General features: G+C 42.1%; 1 protein-coding gene across 5 annotated transcripts in view; it reads left to right on the top strand.

Moving 5' to 3' along the window:
• Nucleotides 1-27675, top strand: part of SGMS1 (sphingomyelin synthase 1) — a 395851-nt gene that overhangs the window by 263208 nt on the left and 104968 nt on the right. For 3 of the 5 annotated variants that reach the window (XM_089683134.1, XM_089683132.1, XM_089683133.1), the window contains exon 5: nucleotides 13104-13184. The gene's annotated coding sequence lies outside the window, so the exon portion shown is untranslated. The remainder of the gene's footprint in view (nucleotides 1-13103; nucleotides 13185-27675) is intronic. The other 2 variants (XM_089683136.1, XM_089683135.1) reach the window with 1 other exon arrangement.

Below are 27675 nucleotides of genomic sequence, written 5' to 3'. Positions count from 1 at the left end.
AATATAGTGTATCTAACCCTGTAAAGAAATATACTTACCTATTCTGCAGCCGCTCCAGTCCAGTCTCCAGCGGTGGCATCTGTGTAGAGGGAGAAAGCTGGGAAACGAATAGGAGATGACATCACCCATCGACTTAGAAGCTGCCACTGACAGCTCAGCCTGGGACCGGACCAGAGCGGTTTCAGAAATAAGTACAGTATAGCCATGTTTACTTTACAGGGTTAGATAGATTAGGCTTAGAATGGGTCGGGGAATAGGATTAACATTAGGTTTTAGCTGGAATTCCATTTTAATATTGATTAAATTTGTAGGATCACATTCTTTGCTTTTTAACTACTTGCAGACCAGGCCTTTTCTGGCACTTTTTGTTAGCATGTAACAATCAGTATTTTTTGCTATAAAATTTCTCAGAACCCCCAAACATTGTATATTTTCTTAAAGCAGAGGCCCTGGAGAAAAAATTGGTAGGTTTTGCAATTTTATATGTCACACCGTATTTGCACAGGGGTTTTTCATATGCAACTTTTTGGGAAAAAATAAACTTTTTTGAATTTTAATGCAAAAAAACACAATGCATAACCCAATTTTTGGTAAAGTATAAAAGATGATGTTACGCTGAGTGAATAGATACCAAAAATGTCATGCTTAAAAATTGTGCACGTCTGTGCAACACTGACAAACGACGTACATTTTACTATCCATAGATGACGGTTTAAAAGCCTTTGCAGGTTATCACTTTAGATTTACAGAGGAGCTCTGGTGCTAAAATTACTGCCCATGATCTGATGTTCGTGGCGATATATCACATGTGTGGGGAGATTGCTGTTTGCTTGCTGCGTGACCGACACGTGTGTTCACCTTTGCACAGGGGGGGACGGTGGCACTCAAATGTTTTTTCTTAATTCTTCATTTTATCCCTCTTTATGGAGTGATCTGGGGTCAGTAAGACCCTAAATCCCTCCTCTGCCCTAAAGAGAAGTTAATCACACAAAGATTGGTGTGATTAAATGCTTTTCTTTGTTAAAAATGCTGCCGTTTGGAGCCGAGTAAATCGGACGTGATGTAAGGTCATTGCTTTTGGGTTACTATAGCATAGAGCCCAACAAAGCCGATCCAGTCTTTCTTAGGCTCTATGAGTAGCTTGCAGAAATGCAGGTTGGTTGATCGGAAATCCTGGTGGGATGAGAGATCCTGTTAAAACCATGGAAGGTGGCCGGAGGGGGGGGTGTCCCTTCCGGCTGCTTGTCATAGCAATTGAGTGGCTAGTTAGCACACCGATTGCTATTACAAGAGAGCCTGCCATCATCTCTAAAATAAAACTGTACTGAGATCATGCCTGAAGTCGCAGGCATCATCCTGGTACAACCACTTAAAGTCCATTGATGTACCAGGTACGTGACTGGTCGTCAGATGGTTTTAAAGCAGATCTAATCCCAGTGATTTAACAGTTTCCTAAAACAGTTACATGCAAGGCATTCCTACTCTGTGGGGTGGATTGATGGGGCTGGAACCTGGAGATGAAGATAGAGGATCATTTTATGTTCCAGTTAGTGGCACTATTGTCGTGTGGTCCCCATAGGGCATCTGGTTTGTGCATAGGCAGCTTTCACACACCAAGGGGTCAAAATGCCCCCCCCCCCCCCCCCCCCGGGTTATGTTAACTAAATGCTGAACAGAAGATTGACGTGCCACACCTTGAAATTTATGTCCGAAATAAAGTTTATTCCAAATACTGATAGCCAACAAGTATAATATCCAGTGCGTTTGAGGGGCCTGACATCATCCCCTTAATCAGGGTCTGAGAGAAGTCCCCATGTTCTTGTATGTAAATATGGCAGAGATCACGTGAACGTCCTCATACCAGGTCACTCAGAGGGAATGATAATAGTGAATGTTAACTGTCAGAGTTGCTTGTGCTCTCAAATGAACTGTCAAGCCATCAAACGGCTGGTGTCAAAACTGATCACTTGTGCAGCACCACTGCATCTGCAGATGAGACAGAGACGAAGATGGCAGCTTCCTTGACTGTAAAGGATAGGAAGGCGTAGATCCACCTTGAGACCCAAATTTTTCCAGCTTGTATCTTATGACTCAGTGATATCAATGGTTTTTAGCAATTTACCAGGAAGCATCTTTTGTGCTGCCTTGAATACATTACACTGCATTTTCATTTAGGTGAAGGTCATTTAATACCAAAGAGTCTTGTCTTTATGACTTTGTCAATATATGTTTAGATTGGAGCTGTGAAAAATAAACCAGTGACAAGAAGCAACGCATTTGATGGACCACACACTGCTCTCTGATCAGACATAATTTATTTTATCTCGACCATATTGACAGAAAATCAATGGAATTTGACTACTGCTTTTCTATTTTTAACTGTGTCTATAAAACTATCATTAACTAAGCAACTCTAGCTCTAATATATTTTTACTGAGGGTATTATAAATAGAATTCCCACACGATGCATTCTATAAATTGCTACGCTGATTATCCTAAGATGAATACAATATTATTGCATTGTTAATTTTTCTGTTGGAACTTGGACGACCCAATAATTACAAATGATCTTTCTGAGCATTTCCTAGTTGTTAGTAATGGGCTCTTTTGGCAGTTAGAAGAACTCGTTATTGTACAGGTAGATTTTTCAAGCCTTGATCCTTTTTTCTGTTATGGTGTTACGGAAAGGAGTAAAGTACTGCAAGTGCACCACGGATACTGTTGGAAGAATAGCCGATGGTCATGGCATTTACGGTTACTGTTGGAAGAATGACTGGTGGTCATAGCCCTTAAGCTGGCCATACATTATACAATTTTCTTGTAGATTTACCAAAACCATATAATATGAGGTCAAATCTAAACAGTTTCAGTTTCTTTGTAATTAAGCAGGCCCTTCTGCTACATAGTTGAAGGTAAATCTAATGGAAAGTTAATAAGAAAACTGTATAATGTATAGCCAACATTAGGGGGTTTATTTACTAAAGCTGGAGAGTCCAAAATCAGACTCCCTTCTGCATAGAAACCAATCAGCTTCCAGGTTTCATTGCCAAAGCTTCATTGAACAAGCTGAGGTTAGAAGCTGATTGGTTTCTATGCAGAAGGGAGTCTGATTTTGGACTCTCCAGCTTTAGTAAATAAACCCCTAGGTGTCTTGATTCTTTAATGCTCCACATACTTTCCTAAAAATCACATACCCCTGGGTGTGCAGCTTGAACTGAAGGAAATGAGCGAGTGAAAGTCTGTGGGCAGAAGAGGGTATCACTTTGCCAAATGATTAAGAGCAGGAGGTAAGAGCAAGTGGCTCCACAACAATGATGGTAATGGTATTGTGAAATTTGATGGCCTGTGCTTTCATAACCAAAATATTTAAAACAGGGGGATATGGTTATCAGCTGAATGGGGAGGAAGTGAAAAATGTAAGTCTTCACCTCCGCATTAGAATACAAATAAACTAAGTCTTTAATATCACTTTAAACACATCAGAAGGTGGAGCTCAAGCAGAACCTGTATTGAATTATGGTCCATAAAGTTTTTTTGGAGCCAAGACCAGATTTCAGCACACAAATTCCTTTTATACAATTTTCTGGTGGACAGCTTCACCTTAAAGAGGAATTTCATCCTCCTCTCCTAATATGTTTTTTTTTTTTTTACTCCCCCCCCACTTACTTGTTGCTGAGCTGGCCAACCATCAGATACTCGCCCACACAAAGGATCCTATTCTCTGCAGCAGCTGCCGGGTCTCATGCCGCCATGTACATGTGTGATGTCATCAGGAGGCTGCGCTGGCTCTTCCAAGTTCTGGCGAAGCCTACTGCACCACTAGGCTGCCCCCAACCCTTCCACGTTAGTGAATGGCATGACATGCTCCCGTTATTCCCTGGGATATAAATGTCACATATCCCAGGTGGAGCCGAGGGCACTTATGTCATTCGTCTAGGAGAATCCTGCGGTATCACCAGAACTAGTGCACCAAGTGGAAGATTTCTCCTCTATTCCTTGCTCTGGTAACAACCCAAAATTTTTAATTTTCTTTGAATAATGGACATCGGGGCTGATAGAGAGGGTGAATCTCCCTAACGGGGGCATGGACTGAAATAAGAACCTGACAGGTGTTCTAATCCTTCTCCACTTTATCTAATGCTGAAAAAAAAGTTTTATCTTTAGTTATACTTTAGAATTTAGAGAGCTGGTTTTGACTGGACTTTGACAGCCATTAAAATTTGGCTTGCACCATACATATGCTTATGAAAAGAGTTACAGAATCTAACACAGGGCAGTTTATATCTGTAAAAAACAGGCTGCAAACACTGTAAATGCTTTAAATTGTTTCCTCTACAGAAATGATGACAGCGTTGAATGCCAATGTGAAGCAAAATAAATACAAAAGTGTGTAATATTACAATCTGAGAAACAAAAAGCTCCAGTGCAGAACTTGGCGAAAATATACACATTTTTTCCGCTGATTGTTTGGATACCGGTGGAAGAGAATCTGTTATATTGTATCTGTGGGATAATTTAGGCAATAATGATCTGTATTTATTTGCTCTTGTCAGTCTAAGACATTTAGAGGGCATATGTACATCCTATGAATTATTTACAGTGTGTGGACTGAAGTAGGTGATTAGTAAAATCACCAATGCAACAAATCAACGTGATGGTGATTAGTGGAGACATTGATATTCACAGCTCAGCTGTATATTTATGCTTCTGCCTGTCCAACTATGTATAGTATATGATGCTAAATGGTGCACTGGGTGCTCTTTTTCAAGATTTAAAGCTGAACTTCAGATATGTATAAAAAATGCCATTGGATGTCATTGTATATTCCTTTTTAAATAATGTATTTTACTGCTAGCAAAGAGAATCTGAATTGTGCTGTATAGGACAGATATGCATTGCCCTGTGTTATAGGCCGGTACCTTTAGGTGTTTAGACACTACCAAAGCTTTGGGCGTCATTCTATACTTCTTCCCAACTCTGTGGGTCCTCACTTTTTTCCTAGTGTCTTAAACAGTTTCTTCAGCCTCTTTAAAAAAATAAAGGTCAGCAGCTACAAATACTGTAGCTGCCAGCTTTTAATAAAAGGACACTCACCTGTCCAAGGATCCAGTGATGTCCTCACCTGGGCCAGTTCAGGTCCCCGATGCTGGCATGTTTAGTGTGGGAAGCCTGCTATGAAGCTGCAAGGCTTCCTACTGCGCATATGTGACCTGCTGTGTGACTGCAACCGCAACCTGCTGGGACCTGTGACATGTCCCAAGTCCCAAAAGGCTGTGGGCTAGGAGGGGGGTGGGACTGAACTTCCGGTGAAATCGTCCTTGGCAATCCAACCAGAACTAGGTACCCAACTTCTCCCCAAAAATTAAGAACACCCAAAAGTATTAGAGGAGGGTGGGAGGAGAACATAAAGTGGAATTTCCCTTTTTTAGGGTGAAGTTCTCCTTTAAGGTCATAGACTTTTCCACCCTTATGGGGAAATCACTCTTAGCTTAACTAACTTATTTTTTTACTTCGGATTCTTCAATAAACTCTTCACTGCCTTCTAATACAACAGTAGAAGCAGTGCATCCAGATTGGTGCAAAATGTGTAAAACCTTTGGAGCCATGCCTGGATTCCCAGCACTGCAGCTCTCTGGGTTAAGGAGGGGCAGCTCTGTTAGCCAGTCAGACTCTGCTTCATGTATACATGCTGATGGGGGAGAGAGCAGAGTGAGCATAGATGATGACTTAATGGTGTGCTACTACTCCTTCATTATCCAATCAGCAGGCATTATATACAGAATTTGTATAGCACTAACAGTTTTCACAGTGCTTTACAAAATAAAGGTAGACAGTACAGGTACAATACAGTGCAGAGTGAAGGCGTTAAGAGCGCCCTGCTCATGAAAGCTTCCAACCGAAGAGGCAGGGGCAATTGAAACAAAAATGTAGTTACTGTGGGTAGGAATGAGTTGATGGAGCAAGTAAAGAGCTGACAGAGGTTCGTGACAGGTGGGTGGGCCGCAACACATCTCTGAGGCCCCACCTCCTTTATCATGGAGGCCTTCCATTTCCAGAGGATGAGACTGACTTTAGTGAAGTGCTGGAGGGAGAAGGTGATGAGGGACCTAGATAGCAGGGAGGTCTTGAGAGGAGTGAAGACAATGGTTTATGTGATATTTTAAGACAATGTTAGTGATGTAGCTGGGACAGAGCTGTGGATGACTTTGTACGTTGAATATTTAGAATTTTATTTGTTGGGTGGGTGGAAGCCAATAAATGAATTGACAGAGAGGCGGCAGACACCGAGCGGTTGGTAAGGTGGTTACACAACAACCTTCCTTGGCTTTAGTAATCACTTGCTGGCTGTGTGGTGGCCCTTGCAAGTTATTACAAGCCAACATGTATTTGTATTCAAAAAATGTTGATTTTTTACTTTGTATAGATTTCATAACTATGGACAAATTAAAGGCAGGACATTTGTATGAGATTTAACAAAGGAGTAGAGATGTAGTGTGCAGGTTGGTTATTGGACCTATGGGGTATCAGTGCCCCTTAGAGTGATATTAAAGGCAATTTTTTTAAAATAACTAACATGTTATACTTACCTGTTCTGTGGAGTAGTTTTGCACACAGCATCCCCAGTCCTCCTCTTTTCAGGTCCCCCTTTGGTGCTCCTAGCCCCTCCCTTCTGCCGAGTGCTCCCAGAGCAAGCCATTTGCCACGGGGGCTGCCGAGCTGCTGCTCTGCGTATCCATTTACACACAGAGCATGGCCTTCAGCCCCACTTTCTCCTCCTTGGCTCACTGGCTGTGATTGATAGTAGTAGGAGCCAATGGCTCCCGCTGCTGTCTCAATCAGTCAGGAGGTAAGATTCCCACGAGAGCTGCGGCTCTTGTGCACATCACTGGATCCAGAAGGGGCTCAGGTGCGTATTGGGGGGATGTTGGGTTGTTGCACACAGAAGGTTTGCCTAGGACATCTGAGCAGAAGTGGTAGTGAATATCTACCAAAACGAAGCACCCACTGCCCCCCCAAAAAAAAATCCAACTATGGCAGAGGGGAACGAAGAGCAGAACATCTCCTTTTGGGTGAAGTTCTGCCTTATGGACCATAGAGAATATATTTTTAGGTGACTTATCAACTTGTAATGTGCTACAGTTACAGATTTACAGGTTTCTATGACCACTAGGATAGGCGAGGACAGACAGATGACATCCTTGTCAAAGATTTTACCTCTCTGCCTAGGCACAGTCACTTTCCTGGAGCTCCCAGAATGCTTTTCAATTGTAAAAGCTGCAGTTTTTTTAAAAACAATTTTGCTTTGTATAGCGACATTAGGAATTCATTCACGTAGACTTGGCAATGTACTGTTAGTTCCACTAAAATATTAACCTCTACTGCTTATAAACTTGTGTACATGTGTATATTGAATTTTATATGCGATATCATAACCTTTGAATGCTGTGGTTCTAGGAATAGATGTAGTGCTGCCAATATTAGTGACTCCAGCTTTTTGGCACATGTTGGAAAGTAAGAGGATGCTTATACAGTACTGGCTATTTATAATGCCTGACTCATCCGCTCATCACGTTTGTAGCTTACACTATTTCAATAGGAAACAGCAACAGATGACTGCTGAACTTCAACAGAGATTTTATTATGTTTGTGGTTGGTGTTTCCTGAACCTCATGTCTAACTTATCTATATCATCTCTATTAAGCCTCATGCACCACGGACGTTTTACAAACGCTCCTCCTCTTGGCAGCAGCGTTTTGGCAGAAAAAACTCCTGACGCTTGTAAAAGTGTCTAGTACATTTACAGCATAGAGCGTTAATTCATTTCATTGGCCAGAATAATATTTGGGTCATGTAAGGCTTCAGGTTTGGATTCAAGCAATATAAAACCCAAAACTGAAAATGGATTATATTGCCACTTACCAATCATTAGATACAGTGGCTGCATTAGTTTTATTTTTTAGGCTTTTTTCCAACTCTGTTTTTCACTTGGTGATCTGGCCAGTAACACATATCACCTGTATTATGGTGCCCCCACTCTGGATGAAGGAGCACAAGGGCACTTTTGGACAGCAGCATTGGCAGTCTGGGGGGGGGGAATGTTAATGTACTAGTACAGTGGTCTCCAAACTGCGGCCTGGAGGTCAGATGTGGCCTTTTGCCTGCCTTTATCTGGCCCTCGGGGTACTTTTCCTCCCCCTGACACCATTGATGGGGCACTATTCCTCCCACTGACACCATTGATGGGGCACTATTCCTCCCACTGACACCAAGAATGGGGCATTGTTTACTCCCACTGACACCGGGGCATTTTCTACTCCCACAGGCAACAGTCTGGCCACCCTATAGCCTGAAAGATTTTTTTTTAGAAAGTTTGGAGACCTTTGCATTAGCAGATTTAGATATACTAATAAATTGAAGCCAAACTTCACCTGACAGTGAAGTTACACAAGCAGTTACAGGAACTTTTTTTTTGGGGGGGTAAAGGTTTTATATGAATAAATAAAGGCTAATTATTGTAAGCACCCCGGTCATTGGTTAATGGTTTGTCTCAACACACGAACTGTTACACTTGCAGAAGAGCAAGTAGTGAAAAGAAGAGAAAGAGAGCCTAAAAAAGAAATCTCATATAGCCATCACATCTAAGGACTGGTAATCTTTTTACTGCACTTGCCACATGCCCATTAAGAACAAGCATTTTGTGCAGCGGGTTTCATTGCCATTTATTTAGAATGACACCCAATGTACAAGCACAGTTGGGGACAATGCACCAGCTTCAGCACATGCTCGGTATTGTGGAGTATTGCGTCAAATAAAAGATGCAGGTCTGGTTCTATTCCTAGGCATTTGCACTTTACGTACACCACAACACACAAGCACAGTAGGTGACAACAAACTATCCATGTGTTGTGGTGCACTGCATTGAAAAATAGATGTAGTCAACATAAAACTAACAGCAGTATTGGCAGATAGCCATGACAAGTTTCTTTCTATCTGGCAACCCTGATTGGACTATCACCCTGTCTCCCACTTCACCACGAGATTGACCAATCTCTAACTTACAGTGTAATGCTCCCCCTACTCCCCTTCTTGGGGTCGACTTGCTCTTGCGTTTCTCTTTGGTGAATTCCTCTTCTTCTCCTAGTCTACCCTTTTTTTTTCTCAACCATTTTTTTTACTAGGGCCATGGCCCCCATGGCATCGTCGAACATCACGCTCCCCCATCCTTCTTAATTTCTTTCTAAAGATTACGGAATTGACTCTCACCTCCCCCCCCCCCCTTTTTTTTTCCCCCGGGGTGAGCTAATGATGTGATATTGATGGGAGACATCCTGGCGGTCAGGTTCTATGACTCTACAGTGGATACTTACTGTAGACTACCAGGTTTCACTATACTTTTGGTCGTGAGCTCGGCGTATCCTCACATTATTATTCTCTAGACGACCAAACATTAAGCTGAACTCTGTTACATGGACCCCTGCGTGGGTCATACTTGTTCTTATGAATCTGTACATTATTTTTTTCTTTTGAACAACTGTTTAATTATGTATCACTTATGTTCCCATGCTCTGTTGACCTATTCAATAAAAATTTCTTTGCTACCAGAAAAATAGATGCAAATCTAGTTTTAACTCTGTTGCAGTACATTATCCGTCCATTCTAAATAAATGAGCTGCTTACAATAATACAACTTATGTTTGGTAATGCATATTATGTGTGATTGGTAATGCACTGCAACATTTTATGAAGGTCTGAAGGGCCCTACATGAATGGGCTGCCTTAACGCAGAGCATATTAATATGCAAAATACAACATGCTAACAAGCGTGCATTAATGCATTGCAAGGGTCTGAAATGGCCCTTCAGGTTTTGAGAGATAATTTCCATGCTGCCTAGTGCTGTGCTAGGAGAGTTTACATATTTGCCTTACACCTATTTCACAAAAACTCCAAGAGTTTTGTTTATACTCATATTTCTAGAAATATCTGCTGAAAACTGAATGTGCTGGATTCTATAGCATAAATGTACCTGAAGGTTGTATCTCGTTTCCTTGGATGATAAATATTGTGTTACGTCCCCCATAGACGGCCTACCGAATCACCTGAAATTCAAGGCATGAGTGGCCCTACCAGCACCACTTGGCTCTACAAAAGATGATTTAAAGGATAAGTTCCCCTTAAGCTCTGGTTCATGCCTGTGCAGCTTTGAAGTCGCATTACTTCTAAGCAAACTGAAGGTCAACTATCAGTGCGATTTCATGTGCGGGGCTTGCTGATATATCTGCAACTTCATTTAACAGGTGCCAATGCAATTTGCAAAGAAATTGCACAGAAATAGTGCAGAAACCTTTTTCAAAGTTGAAGTGTTCTATTGTTGCAAATGGGGAGCGATTTGTCATGCGACTTTGAACTGTCAAGTAAGTCACATGACAAGTCGCACTGGTGTAAACTAGGGCTTAGGAGCATGTTACATCTGCATTTAGGATGTGTGATGCTCCAGTTCCTACCCTCCTCTCTCTCCGACTCCTTTTCCCTGTAACAGTGGGTGGGGGGGTCCTCTCCCATGCAGCCGCTGTCACATTTAAAATCAACACGAATGTGCAGCAGCTGCGTCATTCATTTACAGACATCTGTGAATGAATAAACTACAAGTCCCAACTGCCACTTTGGCAGACAGACTTGTACTTCTCAATTGACTATGAGCGCTCTGATCAGCGGAAACATAGTCCATTCACTCTTCCTCCAGGTTGCTAATTGTAATTCAGTACAGCAGTTCAGGCAGAAAGCTGGACGGAGAGGTACTATCGTTTGATGGCTTCAGTAGGAAAAAAAAATTGTTGCACATTTTCTTTTTCCTGCAAAATTATGTGCATTTTTTATTTTCTCTGTAGAGGTGAAGTTGTATTTTAAATATTGAGCTAGGACCTAGGTGGAAATTTTTTGGCTGACCAGTGACTGCATCCTTTCAGATGCATTCATTGTTTGGCAGGGACATATATTCAGGCAGTCATGAGTGCTGTGGCTGTCTGCATACAATAGCCAGAAGTGGAGATTCCTCCATTCATGTTGTTAGTGATCCCTGCAAGCTGAGAGAAGAAAATCGAGCAGTGCTATGATATAAGATATGTTGGGTTGGTGAACAAATAAAGCCATACATGGCTCAACTTTCCAATATGCTTCACACCCTGGATACATTGCACAGTACAACCCTTCTGGGGCATATGACAGATACAGCATTCACCAGCACTCAGCCCTCTCCGCCATTAATCCTTTATTGAAAAAGCATCCAATATGCCTCAGTTGTAGCAGGTTATGACACCCAGGGCCTTGAGTGGAGATACTTCACAGTTTTGATATCGATAAGAGTGGGATCCACAGTCATTGGCATGTGTTGGCATTAAATAGCTACCTGCTTTCTCTGCATAGACCTGCAATCAGTGCCTGGCAGATGAACATATTTCAGTGCCAACTTCTTTTACAGGTGTGAGGCGTCATGTAACCAAATTCCCAGGAAGCTGATGCTGGATAATTATTATTTTTAATATTATTATTATACAGGATTTATATAGCGCCAACAATTTGAGCATCACTTTACAAAATGAAGGTAGACATTACAGTTACAATACAATTTGGTACAAGAGGAAACAGAGGGCCCTGCTCAATAGAGCTTACAATCTAGGAGGATAATGTGAAAAGGTGTCTTGCAATATCAGTGCCAACTTCTTTTACAGGTGTGAGGCGTCATGTAACCAAATTCCCAGGAAGCTGATGCTGGATAATTATTATTATTTTTATTATTATTATACAGGATTTATATAGTGCCAACAGTTTGAGCAGCGCTTTACAAAATGAAGGTAAATGTTACAGTAACAATACAATTTGGTACAAGAGGAAACAGAGGGCCCTGCTCAATAGAGCTTACAATCTAGGAGGATAATGTGCAAAGGTGTGTTGCAATAAGGCTGGTCCTGAAATGCGTGAGGGGGTGGCAGATAATGTGACTGTATTGACAGCAGGCATGGTGAGAGACAGACTGGGGTAGGTGAAGAGAGAGCATGCATTGCACATGTGGATTTTTTGAAACGGGAAGCTTGTTTGCTCTTCCAATGCTTGGAGAAAGCACCAACAGCTGCCATGTCCTGTAATTAACCAAGGATGTAAGGGTTCATGTACACTGCACCTCCTAAACTGATGTTCAGGAGCTGTTCAGTGTTTTTTTCAGCAGCCCCTGAACTCTCCCTAATGTTTTCCTATATGTCTATGTACACATAGTCGTTTACAGTCATTTACAGGCACTTGAGTTTACAGTCGTTTTTTTAACGCACCAAGCTTGCATTCTGGAGTAGATTTTACCGGCGTTTCAAACGCCAAATGCTTGTAAACGTGTAAACGCTTGTAAGCACGCTTAACTGCGTTTATAAGCGTTTGCGTTTAGAATCCTTTTTTAACTGTTCCATGTCCAGATGCTATCCTTTTTTCATCATCAGAAATGCATGCAAAGCGTTTTCCATGTATTCAAATGCGCAATCAGTTCCAGGTTTTGCGTGAAGGAAAAAATGGTTGAACGTGCTGCTCTATGCTCATGATGGGATCCATAGTGAATACAACCAGAAAAGACAGGTCATCTCAACACATACTGCTCTCTCTGCTTCTGCTCTATTTCTCTCAAAATGTCTGAAATAGTTAATTATTTACTATGCGCACCCTGAAAACCCATCTCTTCAGGGAAGCCTACCCTGCCCTCACCTAACTGCCGATCTCCTCCACTCCTACCACTCCATCCCCCACAGCCATTTCCTCCTGTACCACTATCCCCTCACTCCTAGATTGTAAGCTCCAAGGAGCAGGGCCCTCGAACCCCTCGTGTATTGTATTGTTACTGTATTGTCTCGTGTACTGTCTCCCACTATAATGTACAGCGCTGAGCAAACTTTTTGGCGCTATATAAATACTGTATAATAGTAATAATTTACTATTTTTCAGTGCATTCTGGGCATTTGGGAAGGTCTCCTGAGGTTTTCTTTTAAAAACGCTTCTAAACGTAAACGTGCATTAACACAGTATGCAAACGTGGCTAAACTGACGTTTTTTAACCTATGTTTTCCAGCAGTTAGTTTCCATCATTCAGAAGAGTTTTCCAAACGCCGATGAGCCCTGAGGCTGCATCAGGAACAGAAATGGCCTACAGGTATGACATCTGCATCTAACTATATTTCAACAAACAACACAGTGCATTTAAAGCCAGAGGCACTTTCCCTGCATCGGTTTGTTTTTGTAAAAAGCTGAACTTAGCCTTTAGCTATGTATCTTTTAACAGCCTACATAGTCATTTACAGGTTATGTAGTACTAGCTCCTAGTTCTTAAAGTTGGTTCCTAGTTCTGGATGAGATTTGTCCTGACCTGGTCTATACATGCCTAGTATTTTCTTTTTAAAAGAAACCTGTTTTAAAAAAAAAAAGAAAGAAAAAAGACAAGGCATGATATTGCATAGTTGGTACCATAAAAAACTAAGATCATTACCATTACCTTGAAGCTGCTGCCCTGCAATTATCTAGTATTTACAGTTATAGCACACCCATGTACACCCTCCCTCCTTCCTATAGTTCGTCATGTCTGAGCAGCCTGTCAGCAAGCTTAAACAATGGCACATAGGGGATAGGGAAGTTTGCTTAATCTTCTATTTGAAATTTAGGGGACCCCAATGGCACATTGTATTACTGTTAAGAAGGTAATGGTATGATTGATCATCTTATGGCGCCTGCTGTGCAGCAACATGCTTATCTATTTTTTCTCTCTAAAGGTTCACTTTAAGAACTAAAAGATCCTATAGTTCTTTGCATTTCACTTTCTTCTGATGTCTATATATTGGCCAATATCGTCAGACTTTAAAACTCTTTATGTCACTTTTTTATGCCCAAGATCGTCACATGGTTCTGATGGTAGGAATTGTCACAATTATAGTTACATCTATACTTTATATACTATATAACATGGCATTGGATTGAGGTTTCTTTCTGACACAGTATGGAGATGGCAGCAGCAGGTCATTATGTCATATCTAGATAAGGACAGTTAAAAGACACTGCATGCCTACAGTCACACAGCCATCAGGAGAAAATGAGCGTGCGCCAATGACACCTTTGACAGTCTTCGAAAACTGTTAAGAGCATTTAAATCTCTGATTGCTTTTGGATGAACTGAATTCAGAAGAGTCATCCTAGCTGGAATTATAGCCCAAGTCTTTCCAATTTTCTGATCTGCACGATGGTCTCTTTGGGAGAAAGTGCTCATGATTCATCAACGTAATTAGAACACAGGAACCTATTTCTCATATTGATGTTTCTAGCATTTAAAGTAGCAATCTGCAATTGAATTTGTTACAGCTTGGATCAGAGGCCATCAGAGGAGGACCTCGTTATTTTTAGCTCCAAGAATCCTGTACCTCAACCCCTCTTCAAGGTGCTTAATTATTATTAATAGATTATTAAACATGCTTTTGAGACAGCATCCAAAAATTATCCAAGAAAATGGTTCTATTTGATTTTTTTTTTCTTGGAGAATAAAATTAATATTAAAATATATTGTTTCATACATAAATTTGTACTTTATTAACACGTGTTTGTAGTGTCACTTGTGCTATTGTCTCCATTAATTTACAAAGAACTAATGAAAAAAAATACGTATTAATTTTCACAGTAAAAATAGAACTGTAGGCATATAGAGTCAGACAGATATGTATCACTATGGACTGTTTACCTGGACGTTTGTTATACACAAAATGCATAAAGGTATAGTCCACCTACCAGACTGGAGATATGGAACCATCCATGGATGACTTGTTTTTGGAGGTGCTTGCTTTAGGGTTATCTATATTCTTGCCTCACTCTTAGTAGCTGACCCAGATTAAGCATTTAGGTCAGATGTATGATTGTTCTACATCACTGTCTCACTAGGAAAAAAGCAAGGGTAAAGACGACAGCACGGGAGTTGGACCCTTCAAAACAGTTCAAAAGGCAGCTCATATTTTAGAAAATATTCGGAAAGAGTTCACATGCCCAGCGAACCAGCTTTATCTGGGGATTTTTCTTTGGGAATACCAAATACTTAGAATCAATCTACTAATTTGCATGAGTTATTTTATGTGCTGTTTGTTTTAGCTCATGATTTATTTGTTATACATATTCAGTTGCCTTGTAATTAGGTATATATAAAAAAATAAATAAATAAAAGGTGTAACTCATCACAGTGACTTATCCCTTATCAGACAGCTCCTTCTGAAGTTTCAGCCTGACAGAGCAAGCCAGAAGGCAATCATCCACTAATAAACTGCCTCTTTAGCTAACCCATTATGCTCTGAAAATCCTTTGTTATAAAATGTTTATTTGTAAACAATGATTTATATATTACATATTTTTTAAAAATAAATAAAATCTAAAATATCATTTTAAAATGTATAAACCTAATAAAAGGGAATAAAATGGACCCAAACAATGATAGCTGAATTTTATAATTTTCTTAATCTAATACAGTATGTAATGTGTTCACTGAAAGGCATTAAATATAAGAGAAACCAAGGAGAAATTATGTTTTTCTTTTTTATTGTAAAGTTCTTTTTGTTAACAATTTTGAATAATTATTTTTTTTTTGTTTAAAGCTATTCTGTGCATAGCAACAGGTTTGGTTTGATGCTCCCATCATACTTATTTTCTTTCATTCCTGCACTCAGTAGCCCAGGGCAAAGAAACTTCCTGGTACTTAAAGTGGTTACATATACCCAGAGACACAGATGATACACAGAGATGAAACAAATCCTCCTGCATGGGATTTACCTGTCTACAGGGGCGGACTGACCATTTGGAAACTCGGGCACTGCCCGAGGGCCCGGGGTCAGTAGGGGGCCCCATGAGATGCCCCTGTTACCTTTTTCATAGGCTTTTTTGAGTTTGGGCAAGGACACAGGGGCCCCATGATCCCCTATTGCCCGGGGGCCCCATGAGTTGTCAGTCTGCCCCTGCCTGTCTATCTGCTGTCTTCTCTTCTCTACATCCTTTTAAAGTGCTAAAATTATAGAGCTGAAATCAGAGCTCAGTGAGGGGAGCTGATTGGCGTGATGGGAAACAACCCTTTTACACAGCTCACAGTAACAGAGCAGAGGCTGTCAATCTGCTGGAAGTCCCTCCCCTGTCACCATTTTTCTCTTGGTGTCAGGAAAACGTGTCAGAATGTTTCATGCTGATAGCAGAACAAACAAGGTAGCAGACAGAAATAACACTTAGTGCTGTTATTGAGACCAATACATATCTAAGGTTTACAACCACTGTAAAGATATGGATGAGAATGTGATTTACTCCCTTTTTCCTGTGGCAGGACTGCTGCCTGGTGATGAGCCTAGCGCTGTCACATTGAGGATAGACAGAGGGTCCATTCGGAGCTTACACAAACCTGCAAGTGCAGGCTCTGAATGGGCAAAGCACAGGCTTGCCTTTAAACTAAGTTGCTATAATTGAGGTGAAATCAGGCTTCCTGGAGAAGTGCCCAGAGTGGGTGTGGCTAAGGAAAGGATGCTTTGTAGGAGGCGGGGCAGTGACACAAACTTCACAAACTGAAGGCTCCATAGAGTGTAGTCACGCTCCTTGTGCTCTGCAGCTGTGTATCAGCTATTGAGTCTTCTGACAGGTGAAATAGTTTTATGTATATGTTTCAACTGTGCATTTAGCTCTTTGGCTGGAGCTGCCATTTACATTGTAACCCTTTATGTTTATCCCTAAATTGATGTTCACGTTCCTGATTTCGCATTGATTAAAATGGAGAAGGGATATGAAACCAGATCCTTATTTTGGAATAAACATCTTCCACTATATACAGGACAGCTGCTTTATCGCCATCTGCATGTACTTCATACCAAGCTAGCCATCTGTCAGTACAGATACTCCACTGCGATGAGGAAAGTCATTCATAAATATTATTTGTTTTGTTACTAGGACATTGGAGCTTAGACTGCTTAATCCTGACCAGGAAGGACTCTTTATTTAGAGTGCAAATTTAGCTCCCCGTCTGTATTCCTGTTTAATAGGGAAACATACCCTAGTCATCAAGAGTCTGTCTACAAACACATAGGGGACCTCAGGCCAAATATTATGTACTCTAGACATTGCATTCATTAGCCATAGATCCCATCATCAACACATATTGCATCTGAAGCAATGTATTATTAAATGTGCTATGCCAGCAGTGAGGTTCAGCTGAATATAGGAGTTAAAGCGGAACTCCACCCAAAAGGGAAAGTTCCGGGTTAAGCCTTTGTCCTCCGCTCCCCATTAAGGATTGGCACCTTTGGAGAGTGGAGGGGGGGGTAGTGGGTACCCGAATTTTACAGGTACCCACTCCCACTTCTGCTGCGATCGCCTAGGCGATCAGAAGTTGAAGTTGTCCTCCCACCCCGTAGTCTTCTGGGACACGTGACAGGTCCCAGAAGCCTAGGGTGCCATTCACATGCGCAGTGGGCAACCAGCTGTGAAGCCGCAAGCTGTCACAGCCGAGGTGCCCACACTGCAGATGCAGGGAGGCAGACATCGGGTGAAACTCACCACCGCTGGACCGAGGGACAGGTAAGTGGCTGTATTTTAAAAGTCAGCAGCTACAGTTTTTGTAGCTGCTGACTTTTATGTTTTTTTTTTCAGGTGGAACTCCGCTTTAAGCTGAACACCATTTGCATTTAAATATATTCAACAGCCAGGAAGAATATAAATCCACTTTACATGCACCAAATGCCTTTAAAAGCTCAGATGTTATGTTGTAAAAGTAGCAGTGACATCATCAGCTGATCCATCAAGCTCCACCCACTACAGGCTGCCTGCAGAAAACTACAGGAGGGGCCGAGACCACACACAAGGAGTGAACATCAGTGATAGGTCTTTATTACAGGAAGACCCTGCACAGAGGCAATGTTTCACACTGAATTACTGCACAGATCTGGGAGAAATACACAAAGCACAATACGATTCAAGGAAGAATACACACGACTCTTTTATTTAGATACATTTGTTTATCCTGGGTTAAGCTTTAAGTTCTTTTTTAACCACTTGCCTACCTGGTACTTTTACCCCCTTCCTGCCCAGGCCAATATTTGTACCGGCAAGAAATTTTTATAATTTTTTTCACATAAATAGAGCTTTCTTTTGGTGGTATTTAATCACCATTGGGTTTTTCATTTTTTATACTATAAACGAAAAAAGAGCAAAAAATTTAAAAAAAAAGTTTTTCTTTCTTTCTATTATAAAAAAAATCCAAGAGTTAACTGTATGCAGGGAGTGTTTTACTAGGGGGCGTTGTCTGTGTGATTACTTGCCAGCGCCCCGTGATTTCCGAGCTGACAGGGAGGAGAACTGTTAGCAAACAAAACAGTCCTCCCTGTCGGAGATCCTCGGTAATCACCGTGCGCCTGCGAGTAATCACCGGCCAGGACCCAGTGATTGACATCCGCGGCCGCGAATTTCCATGCTCCCTACCCATTAATCCAAAAACATGTACTGTATATATATATGTGATTTTTCACATTTGTGCCGCTCTGTAACAGTATTTCTGGTATAGGGCAGTCTAGAAGCGGTTAAAGTAGAACCAATGACAAAGCTTGTTTTTATTTTCATTGTGGATAGAGTAAGGGGTTAGAACCCCTGTCAGCTTTTTTTCTGTGCCTCATTGCAGAAGTTTCCCATCACTTCCTATCTCAACCAAAATAGGAATTGAAATGAAACCCCTACAAAGTTAAAAGTCCCTGACTGTCACCAGGGTCACCAGAACAAGTGTGACTATTGGAAGATATCTCCTCTATTACTGTTCTAGTGACAGGCCAAAATTGTGAATATTCTGAATATTTTGAATTAATATATTTTGGGGACAACAGTAAGCAGGACAAATGGAGAGAGTGACTCTCCCTATCAGGGGAACAGACAATAAAAGGCAGATAGGTGTTCAACACATGTTGGGCCAATATGATGTCACTCCCACGCTTCGGCATTGCTGAATTTCAACAGTGAACTGTGCATTTGCAATTCACTGTACATGGGTGGACAGGCAGGTAGGTCATTTTAATGTAGAAGAGACAAAGCATTAAAAATCCTGCCTGTTCACCCGTTTTTGTTTTCTACATAAAGTTCCACATTAAATTGCCTAGTTCAAACAATGTTTGGGTTCACTTTAATGCCTAATGTGCATCATTTCAGTGTCACAATGTTGTTGAATGCTGTGTGCACCCCTTTATGGCAGAAGATAACCATTTTCTAATGTGCATCATTTCAATGCCACAATATTGTTGAATTCCACGTGCACCCCTTTATGGCAACAGATAACCATTTTCAAGTGGTTCCTTCCTGCAGGGTGTTGTGCCGTGTCACAGAGCAGGAATTATCTCAAACTAGCTCCATGAACATGGAAAGTGAACAGTACCCAACAGAGTAGTGACTGTGGGGATATGAAAAAGGCTCACAAGTGCCATGTCCTAATAAAGGTAGTATACATCAACCAAGGGAAGGAGGCCAGAAGTTTGGACTTTAGAGGCACTGCAACAGTATTCATTAAAAAACAATTACGCAACAGTACATAAAACACATCTGCTAAGAATCTAAGACCCCATTGGAGTGGTACATTCTTTGCAGTTACAAATCTCGTACATAAAATCTTGATCCAAATATACTGTATCCCGGTTAAGGAACATGAATCAGGTGTCAAAAACTATAGTGACTCAACATGTTTCTGGCAATATTCTCGTGAAACGTTGAGTCACTATGGTTTTTGACACCTGATTCACCCCCAATGGGGGTCTTACATTATTAGCAGATGTGTTTTATGTACTGTTGCGTAATTGTGTACATTCAAATAAAGAAACCATTTTAATGGCTATTGTTTCAGTGCCTCTAAAGTCCAAACTTCTGGCCTCCTTCTCTTGGTTGATCTATACTAGCTCCATGAACATGGCTTCAATGTATTAGACCTCTTGCACACGGTACTGATGTTTGAGCATCTGCTTTTTTGTTAACGTAATTTCAGGCATCTGTTTTGCGCATATTTACCGTATATTTTGCGCATATTTAACGTATTACCGTGCATATGCGTGCACAATATATTCTTAGGGAAAATTCATTATTATATATGCTCATATGCGTGTAAATTACTGACCAAAAATGCTGATTTTTTCCATGAAGCCTGCACAAGCCCCAGATCTCAGTCCAATAGAGCACTTTGGGGATGACTTGGAATAAGAATGTGTGGCCAAGAATCTGAAGTAGCTGCATGATGCTATTGAGCCAGCACAGGCCAGAATGAATATGTTTTTTTTTTATCCAACACCCTACTGAATTTATGCAGCAGAGTATTCAATTTTTTTGAAGGGAGAATGGTCACTGTGTAGTGCAGCAACTTTTTTTTTCATTTTTTCAGCTACATCTGTTTATATGTAATCTATATCACGGTTGTGCCTGTGCTGAAATGAAAGGGTTATTTAATTACACTTGGATTTTAGTGCATAATACATGGCAGCTGTGGTCATAGTCACAAGTTCTGATTTCTATTCCACTCTTACACTGAGCATCGCAGGCCAACTGTCCTTGAAAACAGCTGTCTTCACATTTGTTTCTACGAGTTATTAATGCAGAGTGAGTTCTTCCCCCTGCTAGGTCTCCCACCTCTGAATTTCAGCTAAACGATATGTGACTTCTAATTATCATTCGAGTCAGCGTTCACTTGAGCGATGGATTGCTTTCATTTTTGAAACCATTTCTTTCTGGATCAGTTTTTTTGTGTTGATTTTTGATTGAAATGTGCTTATAAACCAAATTGAAAAGCATGCAGCTGTAATATATGTACTTTTTATAAGCTTTTAACTCACTTGGTACAGTGATAAACCTATCCATGTAGCTTTGTAGCCCCTTATTTACTATTTAAACTTTAGGCAACCAGTTTTTAAACTTATCTGTGTTCATTAAAATGATACGTGTAATTATAAATGAAACTAGTGTTAGTAGCTGAATTTATTGTGATTTAGGCTTTATGTAATTCAGAGTGAGAGAGTGGGAGGGACATGTTTAGGAGCTTAGTTATGCTCTACTGCGGTGCACAGTGCAGTCCGTCTAACCTGCAGACAGGAACACAGAACACAACATTTTGACCATGCTGTGCTACTACTTTCTCAAGACTAGAAAACTGCCAGAAAAAGAAAATACAAGTTTCACCTCCCATAGACTTCAATAGCAGTTTGCCACTATGTTTGGGGTTTGTGGACTTCACCTAACCTGCTAACCGAACTTTGCTCCTAGCTTGGTTGGACAAGAGCATGGGTGGGTTGAGAGACGGAGAATTTTGTTAAGGGTCGACAAGATGCGTTTGAGAAGTCTCAAATGCAATTGAGTGAATGGTATAGCTTTGAAGGAGGCTACCATAAGGCCTAGAACTCTCATGGAAAGTCTCATTGTGGGATGTTTCTTTGATCTCAAACCTCGACCATGGGCTCAGGGAAATTTTTCTTTTCTGGATGGAAAACCTTTGCTTGGAATGTGTCGAGGACCAGACTCAAGTATAACAGGTGAAGGGAAGGTTGTAGAGCAGATTTCTGGAAATTAATCACACAGCCGAAGACCTGGAGCATCTGAAAAGCCCTGTGGAGATTTGTAGACCACTGTAAAGGAGATGAGTCTTTCAGGGGAAGGTCATCTAGATAACCTGTGACTTGGATGCCCTAACTTCTGAAAGGGGAGTAAGGAGGATAGGCTAGAAGGGCAATGCAATAAACTGGAAATGTCAGCAACTGCAAAGCACGGAAAGCGCCAATGAGGTGAATAGATGGTTATATGCAGATGGGCAACTTCAATATCTACAGATGCCAGGTAATCCCTCCATGTCCATGAGGTATGTGTCGAGGAATTTTAATTTCAGAGTAGGACAAATACCTCTGTTTGGCTTCAATACCATGAACAGGTTTGAATAGAATCCTTTGAACCTGTATTATAGCGCTGCTGGCACATTTCCTGAAACAAGAGATAGTTCAGGGCATTCTGACTGTTCTTGGTCAGTTTTTAGTTTATCTGAGAGAAGAAAATCGTGAGGGGGGTGGAGTTTTGAATTCTACTTTTGTTACACTTTTGAAGACAGCAATTGAACCCACAGGTCTAGGACATCTGTGACACAGTCTGCAAACTGTAACAGACATCCCCCACTTTTTGGAGTGAGTGCGACCCTTTAATTGGGAAGAGGGCTTTAGGGAAGTCTTGGTGGGCTTTGTGAGCCAAGTCTTGCACTGAAAAAGAAAGGCTAAACTTGAGTTTTGGAGCTGAAGCCTGGTTAGAGCAGTTAGGTGTTCTACGTTTTTAGGAAGTAGAGGCTCCTGAGGAAGTGCATTTTGGAATCTTCCACTGTGGAGGTAGAACCTTTTCTCCTGTGACCTCTTTGATGAATTAGTTAAAGCAAAACTCCACCCAAAAGGGGAAGTTTCCCTTACTGAAGATGCTGGAGCCAGCACCCGAAACCAATTGAAGAATCAGCTCAGGGTGAGGACATCACTGGATTCTGGACAGGTAAATGCCCTTATATTAAAAGTATTGCAAGGACACATGTATGAGGCACTTTTTGCCGGCAGCTTCAGCTGTCCAGGCTTTGCACCATAAGATTCTGTGCATGTGAATGGGGAGCCATTCTGGAAATCTCTTTCCTGACATGTTCTATGTAATCCACACAGAAAAGTAAAGCAGGAGTTAGTCCTTGTAATTGCTCTATTAAAATTCAGTGGTGGAATACAATATCCTCTTGTTTGTTCATTACCCTTGTCTGGGTTAATACTGAAATAGTAATAATAGCTGGTTGTAGGGCTGGGCCTGCGAGAGTAAAAAGCCCCTATAGGATCATCTGAATCTTTGAATGAAGGAATATCCTCTGTTGGTACGGTGAGATGTCCAGATCTGAGGATGCAGGATCAACTACAGAAACAAACCACATTTTAGTAAACTTTTTCCACTGGATAGAGTTTGGTAAAGATTTTTGGAGGATTTAAAATCTTTTCTGGACCGACCCAGTTGTCTTAGATTGACCATTCTATTTGTTCATGAATGGGGAATGTCTTTATGGATTTTACAGGTTTATTTTTACCCAAGGGGCATGGTGACAGGGGAATCGGCTTCTCCAATGCCAAGGTTTTTGGCCACAGCAGCAGTAGCTTGTCCGCAATATCAAGCATATTCTGTGAAGCTTTAGGTGTAAAAGAGTGTGGGGGAGAATAATCTTCTGCAGCCTCCTTCAACACTGTTTCTATATCGTCCTCATTCCCTGCCGTGTTTGCCCTGTCTTGGACAGGCATATCGGGATTTGACTGAGGTGTTGAAGAAGGGATTTGGTGTTTTGTAGCCCTGAACAAAGATGGCTGCATTTAGGCTGTTGGCTGTTTGAGGAGTTGTGGAATAGATGTAGGAAATTCTGCTTTTGACAGGTGTTGTGTACCTGTGTTAAAATCAGTTCTTGCTCCGGTGCATCATAACTCTAAGGTTGAGAGTTGTGTGCGACTTCAGCAGAGCCAATGTTTGCTGAGGTTTAGCCTTGACTCCCTTTCACTTGTGTTCCACCATAGCTATGACTGAGGGTATTCCTCTCTGGGGTACTTGTGGAGTACGGCGCAGAATATAGGGTAAGCATGTCTGGAAGGAAAATGCAGCAACCTGGGTACAGACTGTCCTTTAGAGGAATCCTTGTGGAGAAAGGGTGAGAGTGCCAGAGTACCGTAAAACAGCTCTAGTCGGAAGTGGTGGTTTATAAATTGTGTGACCAGTAGTGTGATTATACACCTAGTCATCCACCTGAGGCTGAGCTCCGAGTGGATGAATTTTAGTTTCCAGTTTGAAGAGCTTATACTGTATAAATGAATTCATTCCAAACAAAGCAACATTACAGGCCATCCCCATAGTGTCTGAGTATGACCCCCAAGATTTTCCTGAGGTTGCATCGATCTGGATACACTGCTTCTAATTGTGATATTAGAAAGTGAGGAGTTGATTGAAGAATTTGAAGATTAAAGAATTTAAAGTAAAAAAAAAATAAGGTAGTTAAGCAAAGATTGAATTCTGTCTAAGGTAGAAGAGGTCCATCACCTAAGGACTCAGAGTAGTGTAGGGTTATGGAGATATGTCCTCTAAAGCTTTGCCGGTGTCCAATTACCTGGAAATAAGAGCCTATGACCCAATGTGTTCGAACACTCAGCCTGTGTCCTGTACTGTACCATTACCATAGATGGTGGGGATAGGTCCTCATAGTTCATGGTTCTGGGAAAGTGGAAGTATATGTGAACCCTCACCTTGTAAATCATTTCTGCATAGATATAAAAAACATTATAAATTTAAATACTTTTTTTTTTGTAAGTTATCACATGATGTCTGTTCTCTGATGCATATGGGTCTTAGAAAGCTGGAGGGGGAAGAAAAACAGCAGACCACTGATCTTCATAGAGAGTAGCTGTGGGGGTGGGGAAATTGTCAGGACACGTTTGATCATTAAAGCAGAACTCCATGCAAAAACTTCTTTACATGTCCTTGTTGCTGACTTCCTACTTTCATTGAATATGTCGTCTCTCTTCTGATTCAACAGTAGTTGCTCTGAAATAGCCTGTTCATTTTCAGATCAAACCATTCTCTTTGGTTTCCTGTTTGTAAGACCAGTGGCTGCTATGCCTTTTGTTTCCCCAGCCACTGGTCTTGGCACATCCCTTCTGTAGTTCTTTCTCCAGGAAGCAGTGATGTCATTCAGCCCCACTTGCAGTGGTGAGCAGACGAGACTCTCAGACACTTACAGGCCTAGTATACCCGCCCACATTCACTACCATTCCCAGTGGTTGATGGGAACTGTAGTTTCCTTTCTCTACAGAGAGGATATGATGTAATCCCGGCTTTTACTCCTCCTCCCTGGCAAAGCAGATGCTGTTATCTTTTGAATTACAGATATGAGGTCATGAAAATCAATTAGACTTTTCTCTTAAATAGTAAGCAACTTCACAGATGTATTAACTGTGTAGTGTTTTGTGTAGGGGGAGGGGGGGGGGTGAACTAATGGGTGATTTTTTTGCCTATCCCAGAGTTCTTATTTAACCGCCTCCCGCCCACCATATAAGGAAATGACGGGCGCAAGGCGGTTCTCTCCTTCTGGGAAGAAATCTTCCCACTCAACCACCGATCAACGGAAAGAGCCAAAGACGTCGGCTCTGTCATGTGATCAGCTGTGTCCAAATCACAGCTGATTGCATGTAAATAAGGAAATGCCGGTTATCGGCATTTCTCTCCTCACAAGCTGTCACGCTGACAGCTCGTGAGGAGAGGAGAGACGGTAATTGGCATTACTCAGAGCGGACATGTACACTGATCATCAGGGCACTGATGATCAGTGTGCCCTGATGATCAGTGTAGCCCCAGCAGTGCCGCCTGTCATTGCCCATCAATGCCACCTGCCAGTGGCTATCAGTGCCTACCAGTGCACATCAATGCCACATCAGTGCCCATCTGAGCTGCCTATCAGTGCCAGTCAGTGCCGCCTATCAGTGCCCGTCAGTGCTGCCTATCAGTGCTGTCTAACAGTGCCAGTCAGTGCCACCTATCAGTTCCATATATAAGTGCTGCCTTTCAGTGCCCATCAGTGATGCCTGTCAATGCCCATCAGTGCCACCTACCAGTGCCTCCTCATCAGTGCCCTTCAGTGCAGCCTATCCGTGCCCATCACTACAGCCTCATTAGCGCACATCAGTGAAGGAAAAAAATCACTTTACAAAATTTTATAACAGAAACTAGGAAAAAACTTTTTTTTTTCAAAATTTTCAGTTGTTTTTGGTTTGTTTAGCAAAAAATAAAAAACCCAGATGTGATTAAATACCACCAAAAGAAAGCTCTATCTGTCTCAAAAAAATGATAAACATTTCATATGGGTACAGTGTTGCATGACCGCGCAATTGTCATTCAAAGTGTGACAGTGCTGAAAGCTGAAAACTGGCCTGGGCAGGAAGGGGGTGGAAGTGCCCTGTAGGCAGGTGGCTAACCTCTTCACACTGGCTGCACACAAATGTGTGTCTTCCTGGCATCTGGGCCTAGACAGCGAGCGGCCGCACATTTGTGTGCAATTAAGAAAAACATACGTGCTGAGAGTGCGCGCCCCCAGCACACATGTCCGGTACTCTTTCGATTGGGACCTTTCCTGATCATGTTACCGCCGTAACGGGGAATCACCAGGAATTTCATACAAAGAAGAGGATATTTTTCATACAAGTGCATGGTACAGCAGGAACATATGAAGTGTCGGGGTCACGTATTCCGTACGGCGGAAACGTACGAAGTGTCGGGGTCTCGTATTCCGTACGGCGGGAATATATAAAGTGTCGGGGTCACGTATTCTATACAGCGGGAATATATAAAGTGTCGGGGTCACGTATTCTATACACCGGGAATATATAAAGTGTCGGGGTCACGTATTCTATACAACGGGAATATATAAAGTGTCGGGGTCACGTATTCCGTACGGCGGGAACGTACGAAGTGTCGGGGTCACGTATTCTATACAGCGGGAATATATAAAGTGTCAGGGTCATGTATTCCGTACGGCGGGAACGTATGAAGTGTCGGGGTCTCGTATTCCGTACGGCGGGAGCGTACGAAGTGTCGGGGTCTCGTATTCCGTACGGCGGGAACGTCCGAAGTGTCGGGGTCACGTATTCCGTACGGCGGGAACGTCCGAAGTGTCGGGGTCTCGTATTCCGTACGGCGGGAATGTACGAAGTGTCGGGGTCACGTATATTCCGTACGGCGGGAACGTACAAAGTGTCGGGGTCACGTATTCCGTACGGTGGGAACGTACGAAGTGTCGGGGTCACGTATTCCGTACGGCGGGAACGTACGAAGTGTCGGGGTCACGTATTCCGTACGGCGGGAACGTACGAAGTGTCGGGGTCACGTATTCCGTACGGCGGGAACGTACGAAGTGTCGGGGTCACGTATTCCATACGGCGGGAACATACAAAGTGTCGGGGTCTCGTATTCTATACGGCGGGAATATACAAAGTGTCGGGGTCACGTATTCCGTACAGCGGGAACGTACAAAGTGTCGGGGTCACGTATTCCGTACAGCGGGAACATACGAAGTGTCGGGGTCACGTATTCCATACAGCGGGAATATATAAAGTGTCGGGGTCACGTATTCCGTACGGCGGGAATGTACGAAGTGTCGGGGTCTCGTATTCCGTACAGCGGGAACATACGAAGTGTTGGGGTCACGTATTCCATACAGCGGGAATATATAAAGTGTCGGGGTCTCGTATTCTATACAGCGGGAATGTATAAAGGGTCGGGGTCACGTATTCCGTACGGCGGGAACGTATGAAGTGTCGGGGTCTCGTATTCCATACGGCGGGAACATACAAAGTGTCGGGGTCTCGTATTCTATACGGCGGGAATATATAAAGTGTCGGGGTCACGTATTCCGTACGGCGGGAACGTATGAAGTGTCGGGGTCTCGTATTCCATACGGCGGGAACATACAAAGTGTCGGGGTCTCGTATTCTATACGGCGGGAATATATAAAGTGTCGGGGTCACGTATTCCGTACAGCGGGAACGTACAAAGTGTCGGGGTCACGTATTCCGTACAGTGGGAACATACGAAGTGTCGGGGTC

Source organism: Staurois parvus, unplaced genomic scaffold (assembly GCF_062004578.1).
Source record: "Staurois parvus isolate SC_StPar_1 unplaced genomic scaffold, SC_StPar_1.0 ptg000303l, whole genome shotgun sequence".
Taxonomy (NCBI): Eukaryota; Metazoa; Chordata; class Amphibia; order Anura; family Ranidae; genus Staurois; species Staurois parvus.
This window is presented reverse-complemented; position numbering and strand designations above follow the sequence as displayed.